The sequence below is a fragment of the Dromiciops gliroides genome, chromosome 1 (genome assembly GCF_019393635.1).
Source record: "Dromiciops gliroides isolate mDroGli1 chromosome 1, mDroGli1.pri, whole genome shotgun sequence".
Classification (NCBI taxonomy): Eukaryota; Metazoa; Chordata; class Mammalia; order Microbiotheria; family Microbiotheriidae; genus Dromiciops; species Dromiciops gliroides.
In genome coordinates, this window is record NC_057861.1 from 366,123,836 (window position 1) to 366,145,327 (window position 21,492).

At 35.4% G+C, this 21,492-nt stretch overlaps 1 protein-coding gene and 1 pseudogene across 1 annotated transcript in view; both read right to left on the minus strand.

The window, feature by feature from the left end:
• The window catches only part of CDH18 (cadherin 18), a 1,453,365-nt gene that overhangs the window by 1,332,039 nt on the left and 99,834 nt on the right, over positions 1 to 21,492 (minus strand). The window lies entirely within an intron of this gene.
• The window catches only part of LOC122749261, a 91,956-nt pseudogene continuing 78,544 nt past the window's right edge, over positions 8,081 to 21,492 (minus strand).

Below are 21,492 nucleotides of genomic sequence, written 5' to 3' on the forward strand. Positions count from 1 at the left end.
ATTCTTCCATAAAATTTCTCTCATATGATCCTCACCACAGCATTATGAGATAAGCAATAGAAATATTGTACCCATATAACTGAGGCTCAGAGAAGTTGAGTACATTGACCAAGAACACACAACCCATAGGTTGTGCTGAGCTCATATCTATTGATTCCATTTTTATTGGTCTTTGCCCCACCATTATCTTGGTTCTACCCATGGAATGGACTTTTAGGAGAAATCCCACACTTGATCAGTTAATCATTAAATAGAAAAACAAAAAAAAAATGAATTTTGTTTAAAGAAATAGAAATTAGAAATTAAAAATAAATACATTACAAAACAGTCCAGATTTATCTTTGTGATTTGCCACAGCCTAAAAAAGGTAAACAGAAAATGAAATAATGTTGATTCCTACACAATTCCTCTGAATCAGAATGAGAATACATCCCATTTATGTTTTTTTCAATCTTGATAGTATTTTTTCCAGTTACATGTAAATATGGTTTTCAAATTCATTTTTACAAGATTTTGAGTCCCAAAATTTTCTCCCTCCATCCCTTCCCATCCCTTCCCCAACAGAACAAGCAATCTGATATAGGTTATACATGTACAATTACATTAGTCATATTGTGAAAGAAGAATAAGAATAAAAGGGGAAAAAAACTCATGAAAGGGGAAAAAACAACAAAAAAGTAAAAATAGTATGGTTCAATCTGCATTCAGACTCCAAAGTTATTTTTTCTGGATGTGGAAAGCATTTTCCATCATAAGTCCTTTGGAATTGTTTTGGATCCTTATATTGTTAAGAGCTAAGTCTATCACAGCTGATCATTGCACAACACTGCTGTTACTGTGTATAATGTTCTCCTCATTCTGCTCACTTCACCCATCATCAGTCACTTAATTCTTTCCAGGTTTTTCTGAAATCTGCTTACTCATCATTTCTTATAACACAATAGTATTCTAGTACATTCATATACCATAACTTGTTCAGCCATTCCCTGACTGATGGGCATCCCCTCAATTTCCACAAAGAGAACTGTTATTACTATTTTTGTACATGTGCTTCCTTTTCCCCTTTTTTATACTCTCTTTGGGATATATACCTAGTAGTGGCATTACTGGGTCAAAGGTTAGGCACAGTCACATGCCACTTTGGGTATTGTTCTGAATTGCTCTCCAGAATGGTTGAATCAGTTCACAACTCCAACAACAATGCATTAGTGTTCCAATTTTTTCACATCTCCAACATTTATTATTTTACTTTTTTGTCATATTAGACAATCTGATAGGTGTGAGGTGATATCTGAGAGTTGTTTTAATTTGCATTTCTCTAATCAACAGTGACTTAGTGCATTTTTCATATGGCATCAGAGAGCTTTGATTTCTTTATATTAAAACTGCTTATTTACATCTTTCCAATTGATTATTTAAGCAAGGTTATACTCCTGCTTTCTATCAGTTTATTTTAAGATACCTAATATAATGGTGCCAGTAATCTCTCTACTAATTTGAAATTCAAGAGTAAAATCCTTCACATAAATCACATCATAACTGTCATTCAGTCATGATTCATGATATATCTATCATCACCTAGGACTGAATTTTTTATGTGATTCTATTATACCTTTGTTAAAATTATACAACCTTTTTGGCACTATCTATAAATAGATAGTTGGGGGAATATAGGGAAGGTGTTTCCAGTTAGTATTTATGTACAATATTTGGGGGCTATTAATTTAACTTAGTCACTAAGATTATATGGAAGTCACCCCAAGCACAGCAAAGTTATGACATTACAGTCCAAATAGTATTAATAAAATATCATGTCCAAGGAATAGGATAATCTTGCTCTTTCCTGACATGACCAATTTTGTTTTATTGAGTCCCACACATTAATAAGGACATTAAAGAACTGGAACAATTATAAATGTGGGCAAGTGGGATAAAGAAAAAAAATTGGACTGAGGTTTATAGAATGTTATGTTGAAGAAAAAAATATATTTAGTTTAATGAAGGGAAGACTTAGTGGCCATGAGACCAGCTTTCTCTAGAGCTATTATAATGAAGACAAATGAGCCTCATTTTCTTGGTCCCAACAGTTGAATGAGGAGAATATGTAATATGGTATAGCAATAAATGTTAACCTCATATAAAGGGTGAGATGTCCAAGATACTGTTTCTTGAGGTGCTGTTTCCCCTCATTAGGCTTAAGGAAGAGGACAGATCAATAAACCAACAATTTTATTTATTAAGTATCTATTGAAAGTTAAGTACCTGCTATGTGGGAACAACCCTGGGAATATAAAGAATAGAAAAATACCTTAAATTTCCATATGGGACATAAGTAGGTAGATCAATAAATGAATCAATAGAAGAGGCTAATATATGAATCGATTGATGAATTAATTGATGAACAGGGTAGTAAATAAATGATCGACTGATATGTGGAAGTATTATCAAAAATATGAAAAAGTTAAAAACAAAGAAATTTGGAAGGGAAGGTACTAGCAATTAGGGTTGGCAGGGAAGGCTTCATATATAATGGGGTGCTTGAGCTGCATGTTGAATGAAGAGAAATATTCTTTCAGGTATATGTAAGGAGGGAGTGCTTTGCCAATTTAGTGAACAGCCCATACAAAGAATATGGGAGGAATGCTAAGGATGAGGAAAAGAAAGGAAGACAGCTTGGCTAGAAAGAAAAAGTCCATCAGGGAGAGTAATATACAATTATTGTGGTAAAGATAGATGTTGCACAGATATTGAAGAGCTTTAAAATTGAAAGAGAGGAGTTTATATTTGACTGAAGAAGCAATAGGAAGTTTGTCCAATATGGGAGTAATATGGCCAGATATGGTTTAAGAAAAATCATGTTCACAGCAGTGAAGAAGATGGATTAGTGTGTAAAGAGACTTGAAGCAAGGAAACCAGTTGAAACCAGTTGGTTGTTGAAATAATTTAAGTAAGCGGTGATGAGAGACTGAAACTAAGGTCATGGCTATATTAGTAGAGAGAAGAGGCTGAATGTGAGAGATGTATATTTGACAACTTATTACATTTAAGAGATGAGGGAAAATGAGTCTGCAAGATAACACCAAGATAAAGAACACAAAAGACCAGAAAAGTAACAATTCCTGTAACAGAAACACTGAAGTTCAAAAGAACAGTAGGGTTTCAGGGGAAAATAATGAATTTTCTTTGAAATTTATTGAGTTTAAAATTTCTCTATTATTCAATTTGAATTGTCTAAAGAACAGTTGGTAATATTGGACTAAACTGAGGAGAAAGCATGAAGCTGGATTCATTCATCTGAGTTATCTGCATATATATGATAATTAAACTCCTGGAAGTTGATGAGATCACCAAGAGGAAAAAAGAACCCATGACTGAAGTTCAGGAAACATCCATACTTAGTGCACATAATAATTAGAAAACACCTGTCTAGGTACATGCTGTGCTGGATGGCATCTAAGTTTCATTCCATCTTTGAGGTGACATGATTTTTAAGAAGTAAATCATCTTTTTATTTTATTTTACTTAAAATAGTTTAGTAACAGTAATGATTTCCAAAATCTAGACTACTAAAAATATTTTATTTACTCTGATTTTAAGTGATTATGACCAATTTATTTTAAATTAGCCTTTGTGCTTATCATAAACACTTTTAAACAATGAAGACTTCATAAGATCCCAGAAAAGCAGTTATAAATATAAAAAAATTACATTTTAACTTGCAAATAGCCACTCAATTTCTGATGTAGGTATAGTGACATATGCAAAATGTATTGCAGAAGTAATAAGAATATAATATTTCCTTGTTTGTAGCATTTCACTTCCAATCCTCATTTCAATCTGATACTTATTAAGAAATATATGAATTTCCTACAAAAACAAGACAAGCAATAATAAGAAAAGAAATGTTTCTAATTCAATGCTACATAACCTAACAGAAATGTGCTATTATTGTTTCATTTAAAAAAAAAGACATTATGTAATTTGATATGGTCCTCATTTTACTTCAGAGAGTGAAATGACTTACCACTAATGGAAAAAAAAAAGTCTAAAGAAGCCCTGATTTCCTAATCTTCAATCTAGTTCTTCCTGCTTACTCTCATTCTGAGCAGTGAGCTTGGCAGAATCTCTTTGATGCTACGTAAAAATGTTGTTCAAGTCACAAAATATGCCTTGATGTAGAGATAACTCTCTTTTATTTTCCAGGTGATTCAAGTAAAATTAGTTGTGTTACTAAACTTCTCATCACATTCATAATGACTGATCCATATTCATAGAAAATGATGAGAATGTGAAAGATAATACTGAAAGAAATTTGGAATGAGATATTTTTTTGGAGATTAGTAAAAACCAAATGACTGTTAGCACTTATAACTTATCATTTTTCTTTCTCTTTTTGAAATTTATATGTTTACAACTCTTTTCAGAAAATATGTATGCATCTTTACTTTTTGTTGTGTTCTTTTGGAAAAGTAAATTATGTCTTGTCATCTAATTCCATTTCAAGTTTCATTAAAAACTCAGAACCTTATGTTTACCTCAAGGGTAAATATCTATCCCTTCCCTACAAATTAGCTTTGCATTTTCTTTGCTCATCTTATCATTAAAATAATATAACGCTTCATAGTGAGCCAATTCTTAAGATTAATTGCCTAAAATCATATTTATCTAAACTGATAGGAAATATGTACATAAATACACACATATATATACATACATATTATACATAAGTATGTAACCATATGAATACACATATTAATTAACTTAGCAAGACTTGATATTTTTATCTCAAGCAATGAACATTAGAAATCAGCTTTAGAAATACTATAGTCCGAAATTTTCTACAAAATAATTATCAACAATTTTGGTTTCTCTATCAATTTTTCCTTTAACTTTTTATATTTTCTTTTCTGGTCAACACCAGGAAAATATACACCTCTGTTTCATGTTATTCATGATGTTTGACATTATGTAAATAAGCACATTTTTCTGCACTTTAATGTTTTCAAAGCAGTTTCTTCATTATAAAAATGAGGTATTTAATGTAAGAATTTTACTTATTTCTTAAATTAGAAAAATCTGAACCTCTTAAATGACTTAAATGATGTAGGAGCAATGTTATAAATTATAAAGAGGCAGTGTTGTTAGGGGATGGAAAAGTAAATCCACACTCAGTGGCACCTGTGTTTAAGTCCTGTTTCTGATACTTATTGATTGTGCAACCTTGGACAATTCATTTAACTTCTTTGTTGGGACCAATTCCTGATAATGAGAGAGAAAAGAGAAGAAAAGGACAAAAACTAAGAGAAAAGAGATAAAAGAGGAGAGAGTTTAGTATAATGAATATAGGTTTGGCCTTTGAATCTGGAAGTCCTGGATTTAATCCCTGCTTCTGACACATACTATCTATATCACTTAACCTCTCAGTGTCCTAGGCAATTACCCTAAAAGTATGAATGCATTATATACCCATAAAGTATGCATGGATTATTGTCCTACATGGGTGAAGTAAGTTCCTATACTGGAGTTTCTCCAAAACAATCAAATCATATGTCTAAACTATGGGCAATGGTCCAAATTCAGCCTGTAGAGTGTTTTGGACTACCCTAGAAATAAGAATAGCTGAATTTCTAAATGTAAAAGCTATTCTTAACTCTGAGGCAGTACAAAAAATAGGTGGCAGGGCAAATTTGTCTTTCTGCCTATAGTTGCCCAACCCAGAGCTTCCCTACACTGGACCATAAAGGAAAAATCACCCTAAAAATTAAAGCACTCCATATTTAGAATGGGCTGCCTTGAGAGGTCATCAGTTTTCCCCACCAGTGACTTCAAATATTGAATATTCACTAGCCAAATATGTTGTTAAGCTGTGGACTAGGTGGTCTCTTAGGTCACTTATAACTGACATTCTCTGATTTACCTATGATAGGCTCTTGGCTTCAAATTCAATGAAATTCTGATATCTTTCATAGACAATGTAAAAGAAAGTTACCTAAGATTGGTGAACTGGGCCTCATTAGAAGTGGAAGTCAAAGCTCCCATGCTGATCAGAATGGGAATGGGATGAAGATTATGAGTAATCCCTCTACTTCCAATTTAAATTAAAATTAAATGAAAGTTAAAGCATGTGTAGTAGAAAAAGTGTTGGAGTTGATAACAGATGATCTGGATTCAGTGCCTGACTCTAAGCTCCACTACCTGAGTGATCCTGGCCAAATCACACAACTAACTTCTCCATGTCTGTTTTCTTCTCTGCAAAATTAAAGAGTTGGATCAGATAACTTCAAAGGTCCCACCCCATGACCTTAATCCCTTAAACCTTCAATTTTCTCTTTGGTCATCTTCCCTGTACTAACCACTCTCTTCTTCCATCTTTTTGATCCTTTAGTGATCAAATTAAAATATATTCTGTACTCATTTGAATCTCACCCCTTCATCATTTCATTGATTGTGTCCTGGCATACCACATTATTTGATCACTTTCACCATTTTTTGGCTTCTGCCATAATCATATGCTGCTGAATGAAAGTGAAGAAAATCACACCACCATTCTGACTGGGTTTACCACAAATTTATGTTAAACAACCTCAACTAAGACCTCACTTGTCCTGGGTAATCCTCACTAGCCCTGGGTAATCAACCTACTATCCCATTTTCTGTGAAAGTTCTTCCAAATATTTTCATTCCTACTTAACTCTCCCTAACTTCCTCTCCCCCATTTACTCACTTGGAACATTGACTCATATTTTATAAAACCAGTTATGGCCCTTTTCTGTGAATTCCTTCTTTTCACCTTTTCCTCACCTCATATCATTCATATACTTTCTTCTACTTTCTCCTCCCTCACCCTTGTCTTATATAATGATGTGGCTTTACTTCTCACCAAAACTTAACTCTCTACCTGTTCAGGTGAGTTTATTCCATCCCATATCCTGTGTAAGGGGCTAAAATCCTAGCTAGTCTTTCTAAAATCTAATGAGTGGTCACCAATAAATTATAAGCTTTAACAAGAGTTAAACTTTCAAGCATTTTTTGTCATGCCTTGTGATATGACATAGTAACTGTACTCAACTTTAGGCACAGAGAGGTCACACAAGGGAATATAAATTTAGCCCCTTATAGATTGGCAACCACTCATTAGACATTTTAGACAGTATATCTAGGATTTTAATCCCTTACAGATGGCTGACCATGAAGAGGAAAGCTGAACCTCAATCTTCTGATCTTCTGGGTGGGTAAGAAATTGCCCCTACCCTGTCCCTTTAAACTCCAAAGTACTGCTAAGTACTGTCTTTTTTCTATTTAAATTTTCAAATGTTTTTTTTCAACTCCTTAAGTACCCTGTTTCTGATTTTAGTCTGTTTAACCAGACAAATGCAGGATAAGATTATGTTAATGCTTTGTTTTTGTGGATTTTCTATTTTTATTTTAATTTTTGTTAGAAGAGCAAGGAAAGTGCTCACACAAGGGAATATAAATTTAGCCCCTTACACTTGCAATAGATTGTATTCTTCATCAATACCACTCTATCACTTATTTTTAATCTCTCCCTGTCTACTAGATTATTTTCTACTGCCTAAAAATACCGATTGTGCTCCCATCCTAAAAAAACAAACAATGAAATCCTCTATTACTATCTCTCACCCCCTCCCATCTCATCTGTTGACAAAGCCTGTTAATTTCACCTTTTCAGTAATTCTCCTGTATGCCCTCTTCTCTCTTTTGACATTGCTACCACTGTGGTACAGGCCCTCATCATCTAACTTCTGGATTGTAGAAGTAGCTTTCCAGTGAGTCTGTCTGCCCCAAGCTTTTCCCCACTCTAATCCAACCTCCATTCAGCCACAAAATGATGTTTTGTTTGTTTGTTTGTTTGTGGGGCAATGAGGGTTGTGACTTGCCCAGGGTCACACAGCTAGTAAGTGTTAAGTGTCTGAGGTTGGATTTGAACTCAGGTACTCCTGACACCAGGGCTAGTGCTCTACACACTGTGCCACCTTGAGCCCCCCAGTGATGTTTTAAAAGTGCAGGTTCAACCATGTCATCTGTCCTCTCAATAAACTCCAGTAGTTCCCTATCACCTCTAGATCAATTTTTGACAAATGTTCCCCTAGCCCATTGTCATCATTGTGACCATTGCCCACTGGAATACATCAAGGTTGCTGGAAAAGTAGAATTCTCGTTCATCCACCTCAGCAAAGTAGACAGTGGTAGAGAAGAGAATGGCTCAAATGAAGAGGAAGATGATGAGGATTCCCAGCTGCCTCATTCAGACCTTCAAGGTTTGCCCCAGGATTTCAAGCCCTTTGGAGTAGCAAGAGATTGAATATGATGAAGCCCCATACAAGTCGGATGATTCTTAGGATGGCCTGGGACATATTCTTTTGCACCCTGGACTCAGTTTCATGTACCAGTCCTATGATGAGAGTCACAGAGTGTAGGGTGGTGGGGATATCAAGGATATTTCTTTTTTTTTTTTTTTTTTTAGTAAGGCAATTGGGGTTAAGTGACTTGCCCAGGGTCACACAGCTAGTAAGTATTAAGTGTCTGAGGCCGGATTTGAACTCAGGTACTCCTGACTCCAGGGCCGGTGCTCTATCCACTGCACCATCTAGCTGCCCAAGGATCTTTCTTAAGAAGTTTATCTTAATGGGGCAGATTACAAACCAAAGCACCAACTCAAAGTGAACCACATAAGGCAGGTTGATTCTACCATGAAGTAGTCAGTGAATATGGTATGGGAAAGGGCCATGTTGCTCCTGTTGAAGCTGCAATGCCTGATCACCTTTAGTTCCTTTTCCTCCTGGTGCTCAGGCAATGTCTATAGGCAGAAGATGGGAATGGAGATAAGCACCACTAGGAATGAGATCATAGCTATGTCCTGGGTAGTATTTGAACTCTCAGAACACTCAAGTAGTGGCTAATACTGCCTATGGGGAGTTCATGTCAGAGTCTTTGTTGAAACCTTTGTCCTCTCAGACCTGGTCCATGGCCTAAACATCCAATTCATAGAAGGAGATTTCATCAGCAAAGACATCACTGGAGACATTGGCTAAAATCAAATACAAAATCCCTTTTTGGTGGTCAAAGGGAGGCAAGAACATAATCTTTGGCTACAAGATGGTCACAAGCTTTATGATAGATAGATAGATAGACAGACACATACACACATCATGTTGTTTGACAATGAACCTAATAAAGGATGAAAGGAAGAGACTGGTATGGGTTGCACAGTCTAACATTTTTTATGATTCCAGACTTTTCACTAGCCCAAAAGCCTTACTCTTGCAACTGTTCTTATGGTTATTCTATGTGACTGTGAATTATGGATAGAATTCCTTTCTAGCTTTAAACCATTATCCTACAATCTTATATATTTGACCCAAAGATTAATGGAGAGATATACGATGAGCAGGGTATACTATGTTATCAAGGATGACTCACTTAGAAGAAATAAAATAAAATATAACATAAAGGTATCTATGATACCTGGTCATAAGTCCAGGCACTAAGCTTTATCTAAACTTTGAATCGTCTCTTCCTTCCCAATTGTCACACAGTTCTAACATTGTCAATCCATCAAATAAGTGTTTTGAATGAAATGAAGTATGCATGTAACTAATGTCTATCAAATATTCCATTAAAAGGTGTCAGAGTAAGGTTTTTAAGGACAGCTTATCAACATTTTCACTTTAAATTTTTATTTTTGATATCTGGGCACATATGAATTCTTGATTGTAACTAGCCTGCATTATAAAATTTCATTTACAAAAAAATAATCTATGATGTCACAGCCTGAAAATAAATAGTAAATAAGACTAACAATTATAAGTTTCTTCAACTTGTCCTTCAACTTGAGATTCAAATGTCAAATTCTAACATCCATCTTTTTAGCCTCCTTCTAAAACTTTGGCAGTTAAATTTGGAGCTGCCTTTTGGTTCTATGACACATCTTTAAAAGGCTGATTGGCTGTCCTGCCTGTCATGGTCTTCAATGTAATTTCTTTCTGATATACCTTGTACTTCTGAAAATGTCAAAAAATTATTTCAGAAAATTTGGAAATTTTATCCTTTCCAATATTTTATAAGTGTAGTATTGTAAGTAAAAAAATACCATCATAGATATTGCATCCAAATATTAAAACATATTGAATATTTATATTTTTGATACACACAGAATATCTTTAATCAATATTCTCCATATGAATATGTTAAACCTATTCAAGCAAAATTTCTAATAGATAATACTGAAGTACATGTCCATAAACCCAGGAGTCAATGGCATGGGAGTTTCTAGCACATAATATGTACTTACTAAATATTTGTTCATTGGTTATAATTATATTATAAATATCTATATCTTCAAACTTATTCTTTGTATGGTCAATTATCTTTATACATGTAAACTGTTGTAATACTTTATTTTCCTCCACACTTACAGGAATTTCTTCTGACAATGAAATAAAATATTTCAAAGTGTCAAGGAGAGTCTCAGAAAGTAAAGATTTGACAAACTGGAATCTTGCTCTATAAATGAGAACTTTCACCCTTGGTAGCATGGGAAAAATTTTCAAAGAATATTATGATACACTCGATATATTTTCAACATTTGAAATAAAATAATAGTGCTTCATACTATATAAATCACATCTTTGCATATACTAGAATATATCTAAAGTATATGTGTTGCATGATATTTCAAAAAATATACAGGTGATATTTCCATCTTTGGATCCTTGTATATACTTTCATGTATAAATTGTTCATGTATTTATCATGTTATATTTTATGTTATAGTTATTACACATTATTTCTCTATCCATATATCCATCTATTTATCTATCTATCAAATCCCCTTAATGTGCTATAAGCTCTTTGAGAATTATAAACTTGTTATATTTAATTCGGAAGACTGGATCAGAAAGATGAAGCCAGGATGGCAGAGAAAAGGTAGCAACTTGCCAGAGCTGTCTCAAATTTCCCTCCAAACAACTTTAAATAACACCTCAAAACAAATTCTGAAGCAGTAAAACCCACAAAATGATGGAATGAAAAACAAATTTCCAATCTAGGGCAACTGAGGCCTCTTTTTAACCAGTGCTGACAATAGAGTGCACTCAGTTGAAGACTGCCAGTATAGGCCACACCAAAGGAATCCAGCAACAGACCTTGGGAGTAATTGAAGCAGTGGTAAGGAAGTTGTGAGCTATTAGCCTAAAGATGGTAAGGGGGTTCATTTGTCAGCACTAGGTACAAGACTTTGTTGCATTACACATATGCAGATCCAGATAACAGTACTGAGTCATGGTCCCAGGGCAAAGAGGAGCACTAGCACCACTGAACTTGCAACTCCATGGGAGCAGAGTCCCTAGTCACAGATCTAGGGCAGAAAGGAATGTTTATGGTCATTCACAGACCAGAAAACTGGCCAAAAGGGTAGTAAACACACATTATTTTAGATGATAACACCTTGGAAAAATTCAAAACTTACTGACCTTCTGAAGTAGTTCTGAAAACAGATGCACAAAAAAACAGAACCATGAGACAATGCCTCTCTACCATGGAAGCAAAGCCCAACTTCAATATAGAGATAAGAGTTAAGTAAAAAGCTGGGAAAAGAACAATAAACAAACAAAAAAAGATCCAGACCATAAATAGTGATAATGGTAACAGGGAAGATGAAAACGCAAACTCAGAAAAGGACTATAAAATCAAAACTGCTATATTCAAAGCTAGAAAGGAAAAATGAATTAGTTTCACATCTTAGAAGAGCTCAAAAAGTTTTTAAAAAACCAAGTAAGAGAGCAAGAGGAAAGATTGGGAAAATAAATGATAGAGATAAAAGAAAATCATAAAAAAGAGTTCAACATTTTGGTAAAGGCGTCACAAAAATAGTGAAGAAAATAAAATAGATAAAACATAAAACAGGACAAATTTTAAAAGAAGCACAAAAATACAATGAAGAGAAAAGTGATTTGGCAAATGAAAACAAGATGTACAAAAATTCACTGAAGAAAAAACAGAATCTTTAAAAATTAGATTTGGGTAAGTTGAAGCTAATAAGCTTAAGTAATAAAGCCATGAGAAATCAAGAAACAATAAAACAAAATCAAAATAAAATAAATAGAAATTGAAAAAAAAATCTATTGATCAACACCTCACAGAGATCCCAAAATGAAAACTCCCAGGAATATTATAGAAAGATTCCAGAGTTCCCAGGTCAAGGGAAAAAAAATATTGAAGGTAGCCAGAAAGAAACAATTCAAATGTATAGGTATATTTAGGATAATATAGTATTTAGCAGCTTATATCTTAAAAGATTGGTGGAGGGCGGCTAGGTGGCGCAGTGGATAAAGCACTGGCCCTGAATTCAGGAGTACCTGAGTTCAAATCCAGTCTCAGACACTTGGCACTTACTAGCTGTGTGACCCTGGGCAAGTCACTTAACCCCGATTGCCCCGCCAAAAAAAAAAAAAAAAAAAAAAAAGATTGGCGGACTTGGAATATGATATTCTGGAGGGCAAAGGAATTAGGGTTACAAACACGAAATACCTATCTAGTATAATTAAGCATAGTCCTTCAGTGGAAAAAATGGATAGTTAATGAAACTGAAGACTTTCAAGCATGATTGAAGAAAGGACTAGAGCTGAATAGAAAATTTGACTTTGAGCATAAAATGGTAAATAGGAAAGAGAAATCATAAGGAATTCAGTAAGGTTAAACTGTTTATGTTTCTACATGGGAAAATGCTATTTGTAACTCCTGAGAACTTTCTCATAATTCAGGAAATTAGAAGGCATATACATAGGGTGTGAGTTGAATATGAAGGGACAATATCTAAATAAAATTAAATTAAAGGATCAAATAGAGGAATGAGAAGGGAAAAATGAGAGGTAGAGGGGTTAAACTATCTCACATAAAAGAGGCACCCAAAAGCTTTTACAGTGGAGGGTTGGATGGGGGAGGTAGGTAAGAGTCCTTGAATCTTACTGTCATTGGAACTGGCTCAAAAAGGGATTAACATAGAAACTCTATTTGGTACAGAAATCTATCTATCTTACCATAGAGGAAATTGGGGAGGGGTGGGCAGGAATGAGAACAGCATAAGGTTATGGAAGGGAGGGTAGACTGAAGGAGGTAGTAGTCAGAAGCAGTACACTTTCAAAGATGGACAGGGTAAAAGGTGAGAGACAGAGAGAGACCTTGACATAGGGACAGACAGAGACAGAGACAGACAGAAATAGGCACACAGAGACTGTAGAATAAACAGAGAGTAGAATAAACAGGGGTGAATAGGATGGAGGGAAATACACAGTAATCATAACTGTGAAAAATTGCAGCAAGTATCTCTGATAAAGGTCTCATTTCTCAAATATATTGAGAACTGAGGCAAATTTACACATAAGAGACATTATCCTATTGATTAAAGGTTGAGGGATATGAACAGGCAGTTTTCTTTCATTCTTTCTTTTTTGCAGGGCAATGAGTGTTAAGTGACTTGCTCAGGGTCACACAGCTAGTAAGTGTCAAGTGTCAGAGGCCGGATATGAACTCAGGTCCTCCTGAATCCAGGGCCAGTGCTTTTTCCAGTGAGCCACCTAGCTGCCCCTGAACAGGCAGTTTTCAGAAAAACTATCTATAGTCATGAAAAAAATGCTCTAAATTTCTATTTATTAGAGAAATGAAAAGTAAAACAACTCTGAGGTTTCACTACACACCTATCATACTGGCTAATATGAGAGAAGAGGATAATGATAAACATTGGAGAAGATTTGCTGAAATTGAGACAGTATTGCACTGTGGATGGAGGTGTGAACTGACTCAACCATTGTGTAGAAAAATTTGGAACTATGCCTAAAGGGCTATACAGCCATGCATACTTTTTGACCTAATAACACCACTGCTAAATCCGTAACCCAAAGGGAAGGGAAGGGAAGGGGAGGAGAGGGGAGGGAAGGGAAGAAAAAGACCTATATGTACAAAAGGATTTATAGCAACTCTTTTAATGGAGGTAAAGATTTTGAAATTAAGGGGATGCCCGTCATTTGGGAAAACCTGACTAAGTCGTGCTAAATGATTGCAATGGATTACTACTGTGCTACCAGAAATAATAAGCAGGAAGCTCTCAGGAGAATCTGGAAAGATGAACATGAACATGCAAAGTGAAGGGAGTGGAACCAGCAGAACACTATACACATTGGCATCAATATTGTACTATGATGGGTTGTGAATACCAAGCTATTCTCACCAATATAATGATCCAAAACAATTCCTAAGAAGTTATAATGAAAAATGCTGTCCATTTCCAGAGAAAGAACTAGTGGAGTCTGAATGCAGAATGAAGCACCCTTTTTCTACTTGATTTTTTCAATATTTTTTCTTTTACAACATTACTAATATAGAAATATGTTTTTTCATGACAGCACATGTATAACCTATGTCAAGTTGCTTGCTTTCTCAGTGAGGAAAGAGGAGGAAGGGAGGCAGGCAGGGAGAAAATATGGAACTCAAAGTTTTGAGAAATTTATGTTAAAATTATGTTTGTATGTAACTGGTGAATAAGAAAATATCAAATTATTTTTTTTAAGATTCAAAAGACCTTTTCAAAGAATAAAATTAAAGAACTTTGACCAGTGCCAAGGACAGGGCTCTCTGCATTCTGTAGGTGCTTATTAAATATTTATTGACTTGACATGACATAAAATATGCCAATTTATATCTGTATTACTATTTTTTATTGAATATAATTTTATTTTACCACATATATGTAAAAAACAAATTTTAACATCAATTTAAAAAAAAATTGTGTTCCAACTTCTCTTCCTCCTCCATTCCCACCCCACACCCACTAGAACTCAAGCATTTCAAAATAAGTTATACATGAGTAGTCATGGAAAACATTCCCACATTAGCTTGGTTGTGAGAGAAAACAGTCAAAAAAACCCCAAAACTTCAGATTGAGGAATTGTCAAAGAGGAAAAAAAATTAAAACTATGTTTCCATCTATTTTGAAATACTACCACTTCATTTTCTGTAGATGGGTTGCCATTTTCGTAAGTCCTTCAGAGTTATATTGGATCATTGCCTTGCTGAAAATAACCACATGCTTCCCAGCAGATCATCTTACACTATTGGTATGATTTTGTTTACAGTACATTTCACTCTGCTTCAGTTCATGTAGGTCTCTCCAGGTTTTTCTGATAGTATCCTGTTCATCATAACCTGAATAAAGTACCTTAAACTTGACAAAGAATTTTCTTCATATTAGCCCAGCAAAGTAGGTAGAATACGTTTTGCCATTATAATCAATCATCATAACTATTTCCCTACATTCTATTCCCTTCCCATGATATTTACTCTATTTTCTCTCTTCTTTTAACCTATTCTTCCTCAATAGTGTTTTACTTCTGACTGTCCCCTCCCATATTCTGCACACCCTTTTTTTCACCCTTCCTTCCTTATCCTCTTCCCCTCATACTTTCCTTTAGGGTTAAATAGATTACTCTATTTAATTACTCTATTGAACAACTGGATGTGAATGTTATTCCCTCCATGAGCTCACTCTGATGAGTTAAAGGTCTTTGAGCTAATTCTGTGTTCCAAATATTCTTCCTCCATCCTTCCTCAACCGTCCCTATGAAATCAAGCAATTCAATATGTCATACTTGTGCTGTTATGCAGAACATCTTTACCTTCCTCGAAAGTGTTTTACTTTTTACTGCTCTCTCCCCCACTCTGCCCTTCCCTCCTTCCTCTCTTCCCCCCACCGCCCTTATCTTCCTCTCCTCCCACAGGGCAAAAATATATTACTATACCTACTTGAGTATGTATGTTAGTCCTTCTTTGAGCCAATTCTGATGATATTAAGGTTCACTCTCCCCAATTACTTCCCCCTCTTCCCCTCCCCTCCATAAGCTTTTTTCTTGTTTCCTTCATGTGAACAACCTCTCAACAGACCATCTCTCCCATTCCCCCTCCCCCAGTCTATTTCTCCTACACCTCAACCCTATTTTAAAGATGTCATCATGGGTTAGTTAGGTGGCACAGTGGACAATGCTCCAGCCCTGGACCCAGGAGGCCCCAAGCCCAAATTTGGCCCCAGACATAAGACACCCCACCCTGTCTGCCCCACAAAGAACAAAACATAAATGCTTTACAGATATCATCCCTTCATATTCAGTTCAGACCTGTGTCCTCTGTGAATTCCTTACTGAGATAGTTCTTATGAGTTTGAAGTATTATCTTCTCATGTAGGAATATAAACAGTTTGATCTTTTAATATCCCTCCTGAAGTCTTTTTCCTGTTTATCTTTTTATGCTTCTCCAGGGTCTTGTATTTGAAAGTCAAATTTTCTATTCAGTTCAGGTCTTTACATAGCAAATGCATGAAAGTCTTCTTTCTCATTGAATTTCCATTTTTTCCTCTGAAAGATTACACTCAGTTTTGCTGGGTATGTGGTTTTTGGCTGTAGTCCCAGTTCCTTTGCCCTCTGGAATATCATATTCCATGCCCTCTGGTCCTTTAATGTAGAAGGTGCTGGATCTTGCTTTATCCTTATTGGAGCTCCACAGTATTTGAATTCCTTTTTACTAGCTGCCTGCAATATTTTCTCCTTGACCTGGGAGTTCTAGAATTTGGCTATAATATTCCTGGAGGTTTTCCTTTTGGGATCTCTTTCAGGAGGTGATCGGTGGATTCTTTCAATTTCTATTTTAGCTTCTGCTTCTAGAATATCAGGGCAATTTTCCCTCACAATTTCTTGGAGGATGGTGTCTAAGCTCTTGTTTTGGTCATGGTTTTCAGGTAGTCCAATGATTTTCAAATTATCTCTCCTAGATTTTTTTTCCGGGTCAGCTGTTTATCCAAAGAGATATTTCACATTGCTCTCTATTCTTTCATTCAAATGGATTTGCTTTACTGTGTCTTGGTTTCTCATAAGGTCATTAGCTTTGATTTGTTCAATCCTAATTCTTAGGCAATTATTTTCATCAGATAATTTTTTAATCTCCTTTTCCATTTGGCTTTTCAAAGTGTTGACTTTTTTCTCATGACTCTCTTATATTGCTCTCATTTCTCTTTCCATTCCTTCCTCTCTTTCTCTACATCTTCATTCTATCTCTCCTATGTTCTCTTCAAAATCCCTTTTGAGAGCTTCCATGGCCTGAGACCAGTTCATATTTTTCTTGGAAGTTGTGGATATTAGAGCTTTGACCCTGTTATTATCTTCGTCTTCTGAGGTGGTATTGTGGTCTACCTTTCCCCCAAAGAAGTTTTTGATGGTCTTCTGTTTTCTCTGCCTATTCATCCTGGCTTATTATTTCTTGGCTTTTTACTCCTTCTTGAAGTGTAGCGCTGCTTCCAGGGCACACTGTTCATGCTGCAGCATGGCCCAGGGGGTGATTGGGCTTCTTCTCAACCTGCCTGGCTTGTGAGTAATCACGGCTGCTTTCTCTTTGCCCTGGAAACAGAAGTCTGACTGAACTATGATTCTCTATGGTTGGAAGCTTGGAGTGCTTTTGCCCCTCCCCCATTGAGCCACCACCACTCGATTCAGCCCACTGGTTCAAACCCAGGGTGCTTTGCCCCAACTCCAGTAGATACTGCCTCCACCTCGCCCTGGCCTACTACTGAACCCCCTCACCAGTCCGTGATGAGAGTCTCAGCAGCTATTGGTGCTGAAGACTGTGACATGCACTGGAAGCACTGTCCCTGGCTAGGTCCGGACTGTGAGCTGAGTTGTTCAGCCTGATCAGTAGGTGATCGGAATTGCCCTCTTTTACAGAGAAATAGTCTCACTCTGTTCTTATATGCATTACACTGTTCTGGGTTTTGATTTTTTACCACATTATTTGGGCATGAGAGGACGGGTTTATCTGGAGCTTGGAGGAGTCACAGTCTGTCCTCTGCCATCTGGGCTCCGCCCCCTATATCTATATTTTTAAAGTTTCCATTTAAATGATTAATTTATATAGAATTATTTATGAAATATATGACAGTTACAAATCAAAGCAGGATAAGTTAATTAAAACAACAAAAGGATAGAAATATTTGTTTATTTTTATGTTTTTAATTGGAGTTCACTTATACAGATAATATTAACTGAACTTTCAAAGTGTGTTAACTACTTGATCTCACTTTCTACTTAGAGCAACAGAGGGAGGCAGGTGCTATGAGAACCGTTAGCCCCAATTTACAGGTGAAGAAACTGAATACCAAAAAGATTAAAATGTTTGACCAGTATCATATAGATAGTAACCCATCAGTAGCACCTTTCAAAACCTTTTGCCTCCAAATTCCAAGGCCAAGGCTCATTCAGTGACACTGTATGGTACTCTCCCACCCTTCCTCAATTCCACAAGGATTGAAATGCAGAAATAAAAACAATATCGTTTACTTTGTGTATGAGATTGTGTTTTAAAATATTTTAAGAAATATCTTTTGCCAGATTATCCTCCTTTTAACCATTAAGTAAATTTTGTCTTTAGTTCTCTGCTCTTCCACTTCTACACTCCATCCTGTGGTGATCTCATTAATTTCATAAATTCAAATATTAGTTCTATGAAGTCAATACCTAAATGTATAAATAAATACACACATGAAAAATATACATGCATACACACACTATCTATCATCTATCCAGAACTAATATTATTCTCAAACTCAAGTCCCTCATTGACAGCTGCCTTATGGACTCCTCCAATTATTTGGTTTGTATGCCTTTCAGATTCAACATATCCAACACAAAATATCTTCTATCCTCACCAAAAGAATAAAAAGCTCACTTTTTTTCTTGAGACTTCTATATATACATTTATTTATTTTTTGGTTATTTTTTGGTTTTGGCGGGTTTTTTTGTTGTTTTTTGTTTTTTTGTTGTTGTTGTTGTTTTGGATATACATTTAGACACTTAAGTCACCTCAGTTTAATAAGCTCAGAATCATTCCTGATGTCACCCATATCCAATTAGTTGTCTAATCTCACCAATTCTCTTTAGGCAAAATGTTTTATATTTTCCCTGTCTCTCCAGTCACAAAGCCTCTGTGCTAGTTCACACTTTTAGCTGAAATAGTGCAATGAGCAGTTAATTTTCCAGTCTCCTCTTCAATATAATAATCATTCATTTGCTAAATAGTATTTCTAAACAAAGGTTTTACCTTGTTACACTCACACATCCCTATTCCCTACACTCCCTTCCACAATAATATTAAATTTTCTATTGCCTTTAGAATAACACAAAATCCCTAGTCTTGTTCTTACCTGTCTCCATAATCAAGCTCCCATCTGTCCTTTCAGTTTTAATCCATTCTAATTCATTCATGCACACTCCATTCCAGTAAAACTTAAGCACTAATCATCCTGTTTTGTGACATTACATCACCTGCCTTTGCATAGGTAGTTCAACACCTGGAATAAAATCTTTATTGGTCCTCCCAATAGTTCCCTCTGTCTCCGAGTCTCTGTCTCTCTCCATTTCTTCCTCTATATCTCTTCTTTTTTTGGTGTAAACACATGATTTCATTGGTAAAGGAAATGCTTGTTAAAACTCATTTTAGTAATACAGATTGTTAATATGAATGTATGGATCACCTGGATTTGATGTAAGTGCCTTATTATCCAAAAATATTTTTATGAAACCCTGGGTTAACAGGAGCAAAATATGCTTCAACTGAACTCCGAACTGAATCCAGATAGCAAGCAAATTAATCCCCACCTGGTGACTTCTTTCCTCAGGATAGTAAGTCCCTATTTTATGGGAACATCTAGGCATCCTCATCCTTGTCAAAACAATTTTTGGAATCCTGTAATCTTATCATGATGCTTTTGTATTTCCTCCATACTTCTTATAACTGAAATAGTTAAACTGCATTTGCTTTGAGTTAATTTGTATCATGCTAGTGAAGTTAACCTGCAACCAGTGAGCAAAGAAACCTTAAATACCCTTAGGAAGGGGCAGCTAGGTGGCACAGTGGATAAAGCGATGGCCCTGGATTTAGGAGGACTTGAGTTCAAATCTGACCTCAGACACTTGACACTAGCTGTGTGACCCTGGCCAGGTCACTTAACCCTCATTGTCATGCAAAAGAAAAATACCCTTAGGAAGAGAGAGTCTTTGAGCTCCATTCTAAGGAGGGGGTTTCCAAATAATCATGTTTCTTTCTTCTTGGGAAAAATAAATTGTTATTATGTTTTTGTTTTTTTCTGTTTCTGATCTGTTTTTTCCTGTAAGAGAGACATTATGTTCTCTGATCTGTTTTGTCCATAGGAGGACAGGTATGGAAGTAAATTGTAGGAGATATAAAATTGATTTCTCTCATCTGTTTATTAATTATTTTTGTAGGATACAAGCAGATAAAAACTATATTTAATTTTTAACAAGATCAACAACTGTTAACATGATCTCAGAGCACTGTCGGGGGCATTGGTTCTTGCTCAATGTTTTACATATACACAGATATATTTGTGTATATATATATATATATATGTGTGTGTGTGTGTGTGTGTGTGTGTGTGTGTGTGTGTGTGTGTATGTGTATGTGGATATATTGCCTTTTTTCATCCCCAGAAGAATGTAAACATCTTGGAAGCAGGAGCTGTTCCATTTTTGTCACTATATCCTAAGATCCAAAACAGTTCTTGGCACATGTATTGTGCCTAATAAAATTTTTCTTGAATTGAATTAACTTATCTAATATATCTGCATACTGATGAAAAACATATTGTTGGAAAGCACTTTAATGTTTTTGGATACCATCATGCATATGTTATTTAATTTTTTTAAATAAAGTAATTTGTAGGACCATCTTTCCTAGATTGCATTAAAATCTAGGACGTTTTCATGGCTGCAATGGCCATAAAATTTTGAATATAAAAAGGGCAGCATTTCCTTCTTCATTTCAGTTAAAAAAGATTTGCTACTTAGGTGCTTCCTACTGTCAATTTCTTACCATTCCTCCTAGGTTTGCCCATGGCAAATAAAACAATATTAATTGAATCCTAGACATATCTGTGGGTTGGGATTTCCCAGGCATTGTTTCAGAAATGACTTGAAATCCTACCATTATCTAAATATCACAAAAATGCGAATGATGTTAAAGTGGGAATTGGGAACATTAAGCTCTATTTTGACTTTTGTTAAAGCATATGTGTCTAATTTTAATTCTTAACATACATAAGCCTTCCTTAAATGGCAGTCACAATGAACAGCCCTTGAGAATTTGATGAGAATACTGGAATGTGCCTTTCAAACAATGCCTGCAAGATCCTTCCCTGTGGGCTCCCTTCAGTCTAAAGTGACTTTTAATGATTGCTGATATTTCCCATAGCACTAGCTATTTTTTTGCTAGAGACTGAAATTTTAAAAGGACAGTGATTTTTTTTTCTATATACTGCTGGTTTCAAAGCAATTTTACTCCACAATGATGAGGAAAAATACCACTCTCCTCCATGTTTTTTTTTTTTTAATGTGATAAATGTGTACGTACACATATATATTT